The sequence below is a fragment of the Protopterus annectens genome, chromosome 10.part0, assembly GCF_019279795.1.
Source record: "Protopterus annectens isolate FY-2018-M chromosome 10.part0, PAN1.0, whole genome shotgun sequence".
NCBI lineage: Eukaryota > Metazoa > Chordata > Ceratodontiformes > Protopteridae > Protopterus > Protopterus annectens.
The window spans coordinates 1,284,797,140-1,284,808,681 of record NC_056744.1 but is presented as its reverse complement, the minus strand read 5'-3'; positions in this window follow the sequence as shown (position 1 = coordinate 1,284,808,681).

The window sequence follows — 11,542 nt, the reverse complement described above, 5'->3', positions numbered from 1 at the left end:
TTCACAGCCTGAATATAACTCAGGTTAAAATGGGGGTAGCAGCAGTGTGACACATTACTAAACCACACACAATCATGAACATTGATCCAGTAAGAATGGGTGAGGGAAATGTAGCCTGCCACACCACTGAGAGCACACCATCCTGAAAAGCAGAGCAACTGCAGCCTGACACTTTGTTAAAAATATAAACTAATTAAAAATATAAATATAATAAAGAAAATGAGACATACCTGAAAAAGAAAAGGGGGATAAATGTAGAAATCTGAGTAGAAACTAAAATCTGCCTGAGACTGGAGGAGCTAGAAGAAGTTGTATGTTATTGAAATGTATTTCAGAGTCTCAATGGAAAACATAATGCTGAAAGAAGGCAGTGAGACACTGGATAGGAAGAACCTTTAGTGAATCAGACAGAACCTTGTCAGCAGATTTCAGCCATTAAAATGATGAAGGATGCCTGTACGGAGACATAGTGTGAAAGACCCATAGTGATGAGCTCAATAAGAGAAGAAAGCAAACCTGAACAGAATCCTAGCTTTCCTCCGGCAATGTCAAAATGGAGGGCTGGTCAGAAACAGGCCTCTCAACAGCAGGTACTTAACAAAGTAGCAGTTACTGATGCAGTAGTTAAGGTGCTGTCAGAACCAAAAGCAGGAGAAAGTCACAGGCAACACATGTCTTTTCTAGACAAAGAAAAAGGAGGAGAAAAAATTCCTACAGCTACATAATTAGGTGAAGGCAATGTACTCCCTACTTCACATCAATTTACTGGCAAAAGGGTTCCAAACTTAGCAAATTTGCAGATAAGCAATGGAGATTTCGGAAAAGCACCAATGCAAAATGGGAGCATGATATGTTAAGCAGGGTCAGAGAAAGCACAGCCAGAAGATAAGAACAGACAGATAAGCAGGTTAGTCCCACCCCTTAGCAACATACCATACAGGGCAAAAAACAGGGACAAATAAGAAATTCTACAAGAACTGTGAATCTCCAAAACGTTTTAGAACACATGCAATGATGCTATGAGGTTTGCACAGTTGTATTTTGTCAGAACTATTAAGGATGGACAAAAAAAAAAAAAAGAGTTAGAATATCAGCTGGGTTTTACTGGCTGGTGTAATGAAATGTATTGAGAACCTCTGTGCAGTCTGCCCAGAATGTGAAAGGACTGCACCACTTCTTGGGTCCACAAGTCCACTAATACTCACTCCTATTATTGAATTTCCATTTTCCATTTAAGTGGATAGCCATGAAGCTCATTGGTCCATTAGCAAAGTCTAATAATGACTACCAATAAGTTCTAATTGCATTGATTATGCAACTAAGTTTCCTGAAGCAGTGCCACTGTGAAAATCCAATGATAGGTTTATAGTCAAATAGTTACTATTACTTTTCTCCAGTGTAGGGATATCCAAATAAATCCCCACAGATCAGAGAACCTCATTTATGTTTTGAGTAATGCTTTTGTGCTATTTCAAAATAAAGCTATTATTGTACCACTCTCCAACTGATGGGTTAGTAAAGTCCTTCAATAAAAGTTTATTTTTATGAAGGCCAATGAAAAAGATGGCAAGAAATATAAACAGTTTCTTCTCTACCTCCTTTATGCTGTAGTGAGATGTGGTTAATCAAGTATATTTAAAACAGGAATTGTTCATGTATAGGATGAAACCACTTAATCTGTGGTTTATTAATTATTAAATAGTATCCTGAATTATGGACTAGTACTTGGTGACAAAGTTTTTGTGTTTTTCTTGGTTGTACTGTTATTGCTCGCCACTGTTTCACAACACTTTTTGGATTCTGACTGTAAGTGTGATGTCTGAAGCTTCATCAGAATATACCCTATTTGCAATATTATGACAGAGACATCCCTAAGGCCTGATGAATATAACAAAGGACACTTGGGACATAGAGAAAAACCCTTTTACAATTGCAATAGCACACTTCACAAGCTTGCAGTTTTGTTTACAAATAGTTATGCCAGTAGTGAAGAAGCAACTGCAAACAACACAAGAAATGCAAAAGATGGTGTACAAAAGAATGACATACTCTGATAATTTAAAACAGGAACTGCAGTGGTGGTGCTGCGGTAGTGTTGTCGCCTCACAGTAAGACGTTGTCCTGTTCGCTTCTCAGCTAGAGCGTCTTCTGTGTGCAGACATGTGTGAATGGGTGTACCTTCATTGAAGGTTGTGCGTCAGGGCCGGCAACTCGGCATGTAAAAAATCTACTGCCAATCATTAGCGGACCGGAGTTCTACTGTGGCGACCCCTAACCGGGAAAAGCCGAAAGACACAACATTATTCTTATTTCTCTCTGCTGAGAAGAAATTACTGGCAAGATGACAAGGAAAATTTGAGGTGGTGAAGAAAATAATTAAGTGAGCTGCAAAATAAAATAAATTGTAAAGAGAAGACCAGAGCAGAAATAAGACAAAATGTGGTAAAATCATGTTTGGAAGCTGATGTTTCTGTGGTCAGGTTGAGAGCAGACATCAACTCTAACAGTATGGTACCAGTGAATTATATTCCTGCTGTTCAAATAGACAAAACTTTGTCTAAGGCTCATAAACCAAACATGAATGAGTTATACCTGAGAAATAAATATTTTTCTGGGCTACTTAGAAAAACAGTCTTAATTCATCATCATATTGAAACGGTGGCAAGGGAGATGATAAACTCAAACTATAAAGGGTTGCAAATGCCCAGACTGAAGCAATAAGTGAAGAGATAAGTAAGATGCTTAAGCTTGGAGATACTGAATTGCTGTTTTTATTGCACAGCTTATTAGCAAGGGTATGGCATCTAGGGCCAGGGCTATAACCATTCCACTGCATCTGGCACTTATTAGGGTGAACATTATGTATAATGCCCCCTGTAGTATGTGTCTGTCTTAGCACGTAATGCAACTTGAATGACCACATTATTTTCACACCAAGAAAATCAAGGGACTAAATCATAAAAACTATATTGACCATCTAAAAGTCTTGTCCCTTTTATCAGTATGATTCAGACTACTAAGGGGCAGTGTCTACCTGGTGTACAGAACCTCTTCATTCCCTATCCTTTTATATCTACTGCACATCCAGAAGATATAAACACATACTCAACAGATCTTACTCTCTTCTGCAACATAAATTGAGCACATTGGAAGCATAGACATTTATCACAGAGAATACTACTTCTTTGAAATTGTCTTCCTCTCCACACAGATCAAAGTACTTCCCTTAATTTAATAAAATGTAATCTGGATGAATGGATAGGAAACTATAAATTCACCCTTGGTTTAGCACTCTGTTCCCTTATAGATAGGGGTAACAAGTAAATGTTCTGCTCAGGTCTGAGTTACTTGTACTTAAATTACAAGGGCTAAAAACTTCATGAGAATGTAAGGCTATGTGTCTAAAGATCTTCATGGATCAATAGTCTCAGCCTATGAGTCCTAAACAGAAGGGAATAGTCTGATTGTGTTGGTTCCCCAGATGGCTTTAAAAGATTTTATTATAATTTCAACTAAATTAATGAAATATTCATATTTTACAGTTAACCAGTGCCATGAAATATCCAAACAATACGTATCCAGTGCCCAGAGTTGATGACCTCATAAACAGGCTAGGCAAAGCAAAGTTTTTGGTCATCTTATATTTGACTAAGGGTTATTGATGAATCCTACCTCTCGAAAGAAAAAAACATTATACACACACATATATACATGCATCTGATGTAGGTGTATGGGTCTTACTTTCTCATGTTATAGGTGGTAAAAAACATCCAGTCTGCTATCTCAGCAGAAAATTAAATTCTGGTATTCCAACACAGAGCAAAAGTGCCGTGCCATCAAACTGACAGTCACTTCTTTAAAATATTACTTGCTGGGTAGTATCTTCAGATGAATCACTGATTATCCCCATCTGCAGTGACTAGACAAACAAAAATATGTTTACCACCAAGGCAAGTGGGCTTCATCCCTATAACCTTTTAAATTTACAGGCAAACATATGCCAGTAATAAACACATTAGTATGTATGGATTATCATGGTGCTATGAACTCTCATAATCAGGATAGAAGCGAGGGTTTTAAGCTGGGAGAGGGGTGCATTGCAGCATACTAGATGTTAAAAAGGTTGCTAAAATGTTACTTTAGTTATGAAAATGTACTTTGGTATGCTATACCATATTTATCCATACAACACTGTGTAGTATGAAACTAATGGTACTATGTACAATACCACACAATGTGCTATGAAGCTAATGGTGCTATCTATATATTAAGCATTATCACAAGCATACAGCAGCAGACTCTCATTTGTAATATCTGCTGTAATTAAGTTGAAAACAACAGTTTTAGTCCAATATATTAGAGATGTTTTCTGTGTGTCTCACTGCTGTGCTAGCTATGTGGCAACATCACTCTGTTGGAGGGGGCACTAGTGTGGTTGTGGTAGTAGGCTAGAGCAGCTATCTATGTGCATCCACATGAGTATGTTACCATTCACATTGTTCATCAGAACCAAATGAAACCCACTCATTTAGTTCTGATGATGTCCCCGAGGTGTTATACAGGGGAAGAAAGTGCTTAACCTTGTATTGTGGATTATATGATTAAAGATTTTACAGCACTCAACTACCTGGATTTGCCTGCTGTGTGGAGCTTATGGTGTAATTACTGGCTATGGGCATTCTTTTATTTTTATTGGTAAATGAATACCTGTATGTTGTAAATGAATGCCTGTATGTCAATAGCAACACCTATAACTTATTGTAAGCTACACTCCCACATGTAAATATAATTATCAGTGTACTGTCATTTGTCTTTTTTTACTTTGTGGAGCTTTTTTCCCAGGTCTCTGCTGAAAATAGGTTCCTGACCCAGTCGGACTTTCCTTGTCAACAAATGTCAAATAAATAATAAAAATAAATAAACCTTGATTATAAGTAATATATAATAATCATACAATAGAGGGTTAGCAAAACTGATGAAAGATATAATACAGCAAAATCAAACAGAGTTTGAGGACTAGAAAGAGGAAAAGGGGACAGTTTAAGCAAGACATTAATGACTTTGTAGGATGTGCAGGATAAGATAAAGAAACTGGCACGCCTGTCTTTAGACAAAGCGAAGACATTTGATAGAGTAAAGTGGGATCATCTTTTCAGACTTATGAGAAGATGGGAATCCTTGGAAGTTGGGTAAACATACTGGAAAAGATATATGAAGGCTTTAGGGCTAAAGCAAAGATAAAGGCAAAAATGTCAGCGGAGTTTCATCTACAGAGATGGATATGACAGGGATGCCCTCTCTTCTGCTGTTAATCATTTCATACCTAGAACTGCGAGTGAAACAAATAAGAAGAGGAGACATGCAAGAATACCAGTGGCAAAGAAAGATAATGTTGCATGCTGATGATGTACTGTTAACATTGACAAACCTTGCCAGGGACATAGAGCAAGTATGGGGTATCACAGAAATCCATAGTAAGATATGAGGGTAAAAAGTAACTAACAGAAAATGCAGACTTTGGCAATAAATATGAATCAAGAGGAGTGAATCAGTGCAGACTACAAAGAAATGTATCAAGATAATATCAAATACTTTGGCCATTGGTAACAAAATACTGTACAGGAAACATTGTAGGTAATATTTGAAAAGGTACTCACTTAAGTTAAAAATCACTGATAAACACAAAGGATGTCCACTCTGGCCGAAACAATAAATAGATCTTTGTTATATTTAAAATACAGGTAAGCATTTTTGAGGATGTCCCACTTACTCAAACCATTAACAAGTAAGAAAAATAAGCACAAACATTTTAAAAACATTTTCAACCAATCAAATTATGGAAAGTTAAACAAATGACATACGGAGATAAAAATAAAATCAATGAAACAACCCTCTCTGCTTCAGTACCAGTTTTAAAGAAACATGATCATTTAATCCCAGGCTACGATTAGCCCTGAAATCTAAAATCCACAACAGTTCACTGCATTCAGTTATATTATAGATGCTTCCCTATCTAATAGTACCATTAATCAACTCTAAAATTAAGATCTTAAAAGAATGTTCATGTCTCTTTTCCATCACATGTTTTGCTACAGCACTGTTTGCCTTTTCCTTCTTAATATCATTACAATGTTCTAAGACCATCTGTCTTAATGTACAGTTAGTTTTACTTATATAAAATCCTTTGCATTGTATGCACTGTGCTAAGTAAACTAAATTTTTAGTCTTAAAATCTGCATAAAAATTGAATACAACATTATTACGTGAAATGGGATGTTGAACCTATAACACACTCCAAATAAATCTGCCAGCACTGCAAGATCGGCAAGGGAAAGTACCCAAATGGTCTGAAACTACCTTATTCTTAACATGTTATTATTTATAAAAATAAAAAAAAAAGAAATTGTTTAAGTGTTTTATTATTTTCAGAAATAAACTTAGGTGCTTGGCCTAGACTCTTCTTGAGATCAGCATCTGCCATTCAAACAGGCCAGTTTTTCCTTTTTTTTTCCAAAAACATTTTTATTAAATTTTGTTAATAAACATGGACATAAAGTATTAAAAATAAACAATATAAAACATAATAACTATTTACACTATATACAAACATCCATGATAAACATTTGTTTTATCCAAGAAAGGTAATCAATATGTATGTAACAATCTCTCCAATTTTTGGAAAGCTAGTCTGTTGTGTGTTACATTTGATAATCTCTGATAAATAGTTTGCATTTCTTTTTTACATACAGATTTTGCTATTGAAATAAACTCAGTAAACATAAGATCTTGCTTATTTTTGCAGTTCAATGTAATTATTTTTCAAGCAATAGCTAGAATTAACCGAACAGCAGGCCGTTTTTCCTAATGATATCAGTAACTAAATTCAGACCATTAAAAAAGTAACACTCTAGGTGTACTGTAAAATGTAATCAACTTAATTTGTGAATCCAAAACTCTCATATCAGAGAAATAAGGTTTGGCTCTAGTTAGTATTCCCAGTCAAATGTATTCCTTCTATTGTACTGTTTATCTCAGATAATATAAAGCCTCTCCCTAAAAATCTTTCTTTTGCCGATTAATGGCTCTGTCTAGTGCCTCACCATTGTTATGTAGTCTCATAACCCTGACAATCTGGCCTTTGAGGGCATTCCTTGAAATACGTCTAGAGTGCATGCTGGTCTTGTGCAACAAATTATTCATTTTGCAAGGATTCTTAAAAATACTAGTGTTTATTTGCTCAAACATATTCCTGTATACCGTTGTATATAAGAAATCAATCCTTTTCATGAGAAAACTGAACACTAAACTTCAGAAAGGAAGTAGTATTGTGTAAGAATGCAACAATGTCAACCAATTTCTGTTGAGGTCCATCCCGTATCATGAACACGTCATCAACAAATGTTTATAGAAACAAATATGAGCCCTATATGGATTATTACTGAGCACCTTATCTAATTCCCACTGAGTTAACACATTACCATAACAGTTAGGTCATGCTGTGCCCATGGCCTCTCCAACCTTTTGCAGATAAAAATCTGTTCCAAAAATAAAAGCATTATTATGAAGATAAGCTCAAGCAGTGTTCAGATCAGCATAACCTTACTAGCAGACAAATTAATACTAGAGGACAAGAAAGATATAACATTCTTAATCCCTAAGTCATTAGAGATCACTGTAAAAGGAGAATTGACATCTAACATTACAAAGATCAAGTCATTATTTAGAGAAATCTCTCCTATTGTAGATGCCACCAGGTCCAAAACTTATTATATAGCGAGATATGTGGACTACTTGGTAGTTTTAATAGAATATGTCAAATTTCTAAAGACTCCTGGCATTTTTTTAGGCTCAATAAATGAACTAGAGTTTGATGAAAATGTCAGTTTTGTCACTGTTGATGTAAATAATTTGTATTCAGTAATACCACATAGGGTCTATATTACAACGTTGAACTAAAACAAGTTCAAAACTTGTAATATCGAACCCTAAAGTCTGAAAGTGGAAAATAGCAAAGCCACGGCACATTGACTTTTTTCCTAGGGAAAAAAATTGGTGGTCTGTTTTCGGGGCTTTACTGTTTCCACCACTGTGGTGCAATCTCAGAGTTCATATATTTAAGTAGGGGGTGGGGGGCACAGCCCTTACGTTGGGGGATGTGGGGAGCAAAGCCCCCCCCATCAGTTTAAGTTTCAGGTTATTTTTTTTTTGTCACGGAACAGCGATTTTTTTCCCTGGGAAAAAATCGCTGTTCTGTGCTTTCGGTTTTGTAGGGTTTTGGACAGTAGGGTTCGATATTACAATGATCAAACTTTTGTAAGTTTGACGTTGTGATATAGATGCTACCACATACACTGGGGTTGCATTGGTTTGAAGAGCAGTTAAAAGAGATAACAGAAATGGACACAGATAAAATTTGTGTTGCAGTAACCCTGATGTAGTTGGTATTAAAAAGCAACTTCATATATTTTGACAAGAAATATTTTAGACAAGCTGCAAGAGTAGATATGGGTGCTGCCTGTGCTCCAGCTTTTGCAAATTTGACCATGGCCTACTGGGAGGAAAACTTATTTGTTTAAAAGTGAATTTAGTAACTCCTGGTCAAGCTATATACGGTTTTTGGATGACATTTTTATTTTGTGGAGAGACACTACTGATAAATTAAGTATTTTTTTGGAATTCATCAATAATACTGTGGAATTTTTTAAGTTTATTTATTCAAGTCAAACTGAAAGTGTCAACTACTTAGATGTGGAAATAAGAAAAGATAGAACACAGGCTAGATTTGTTTTGACTATTTACAGAAAATCTACTTTCTCTAAAAATTACTAACACTTTCATAGTTGGCATCCTACATACCAGAAAAAGAAAAAGCTGTAGTAAAAGGGCAGCTAGTAAGGTTGGCAAGAATGGTGTCAGATTTGGATACCTTTCTTGTAGAGTGTGAGGTATTGTTGGGTGTGTTTTCTAGGAGAGGTTGTCCCCAAGAATTTTTAAAGGAAATTAGGGATGAAGACGTGTTCAAGAGAACACCTGGTATTTATTGTTCTATACTGAGTGCAAACAGTAATATACATAATATGGATAAAAACAACACTAGAACTTTAAAGGTTAATCATAACAGAGCATTTATTTTGACATTCAACTTGAATATTAAAACCATAGGTGATTGATAAAGAACTGAAAGATCTTTCAAGTAGATAATACAGTTCTTAAGAAAGTAAGTAATAAGCCCTTGTTTGGTTTATAAGAAAGATATGTCATTCAAAACATTATTGGAGAGTTCTAGGTAAAATCAACCAGTTAGTAACAGATCCCTAGGACTGTTCAAGTGTGTCCGCTGTACACAATGCAAAAAATTCAGGTAATCAGTAGTGTTGTAAGTAGAAATAAATAATGAAGACAAACTGTTGCTGATACAAAAAAACCAAGAAAAACGGACTGTATCAGAGTTATCAGACAGCCAACAAAGTCCACTCCAAGATTAATTATCGTGGAGTGGACTTTGTTGGCTGTCTGATAACTCTGATACAGTCCGTTTTTCTTAGAAATAAATAATATTTTGTCACAGGGCATCAGTTGTGAGCCAGAAATGTGTTGTATGGAGCTCTGTGTTCTACGTGTCCTGATTTGTATATAGGGAAAACCCAGAGGATGCTTAAGAATCGAATTTATGAACACATGCAAAATATACAAAAATCGAATACCACAAATGCCCTTTTCAGACACATACAAGAAAATAAGGATCACAATTTTGCTTTTGTAGTTATGGAGCAACTAACAAAAGGTAAAAGGGGTTTTACTATAGAAGAACATCTTAATAAATGTGAATTAAAATGGCAAATTGTGGTTAATGCAACATGCTTTCCAGGTTTGACCAATTTGATGGTTATTAATTCTGCTTTAAAGATGAAATATTATGGCACTACATAGTTCTATTTTTATCCTTGTGTATGGGTTTATCTTGCAATCAGTTTTAACTGGTAGATTGGGTCCAACAGTGTATCATTTGATTTTAATTATGTATAAAAATAAGTGTTATTAATAACAGATTTAGTTCTGAGGACATTCTATGTGATTTACAGAAGGAAAGCATTAAACTTGTTCTAATAAATTTTGAGTTTGGAATACTGCTGTCTCCTTCTTGGTACCACAGAATTTATCAGTTTGTGTTTGGTGTGTTTCTGAGGAGTATTTAATGTCACCACCTCTTCTGTCTAACATAATCCTCTCTAATACCATAAATTTAAAGCTATGCTGATTACTATTAAGCATTATATGCTTAGCAAAACCATTAGTTTCAATATTTCTATGTATATCAGATATATGGGAAGCAATTCTGTCTTTCAGCTTCTGGTTAGTTTTTTCCCACATAAAATGAACTGCATTAATCACAATTTGCTAGGTAGACTACATTTTGTGTGTTACAGGTAGCAAAACTATGGAATAAAAAGTTCTTATGTGTAATAGGATGTGCAAATTCATTGGAAACATTAATGTACTTAGAGTAAGTACAATTATAGCAGTGCACAGACACTTTCATATTCAATTACTTTCTCTTATTTTCATCTAAATGTATGTCCTTATAACATAGATTTTGTTTCATGTTCTTCTTTTTCTTATACATAAAATGTGGTTGGTCAACAATAATCTTACTGATGTCATTATCAGATTTAAGAATGGCCCAATTATCTTGTATAAATGCTCTAATTTGTGGTGTATATGTATTATATTTAGTAATGCATTTAATAGACTAATCCTTACCATTCTCAGGTCTCTCAGCATCCAAATCATTCCTCAATAAATATGGTTTACCATATTTCTCTCTTTAAGTTGTTATAAATGAAACACCATTATCTATTAAATCAGGACTATATTCCCTCAATGTGAAATCATTAACCATGGTGTCAACTTCTTTTTCAAATCCTTCAGCTATAATACTGAGTCTACTTGTTCTAATGAGTTGGCTTTTTACAACACACTTATAGACGTGTTTCAGGTGCATGCTCCTAACATGAACTTACCTAGTTGCCTCTACATTCTTTTTATGTATAAATGTATTAAAACAACTATTATTATACATAATACTAACCCCTAAGAAATTCACAAGGTTCTCAGAGAAAACCAAAAGAAAGAAAATCTGTAGTACCCTGTAAATAATATACAAACATATGCAATGCTTCTACACTTCCTGTGACACCCCACCATTTAACCAGTAATCAAGGAGCCTCAATCCTCACCACTGTCACCAGTGGGGGACATACACTGAGAGATGGCAAGGTACACAAAGAGTATTACCAGATGCAGCTCTCTGCATCAAGTGCAATTTCCCATAAGAGCACACAGAGACCACAGTCATTCCAGGCCTGGTTACTCCCTCTTTCTCCAGATCCCCAATAACACTCCCCACTGGCACAGCTATAGAGCTGAAATCTCAGATGAGCATACAAGCCAAGACCTCCAGCATCCTATCTGTCCCACCAGTGCTTCTTGTCATTGCCCAAGTAGCCGACACACACACGCTTTGAGGTTTGATTTATACACA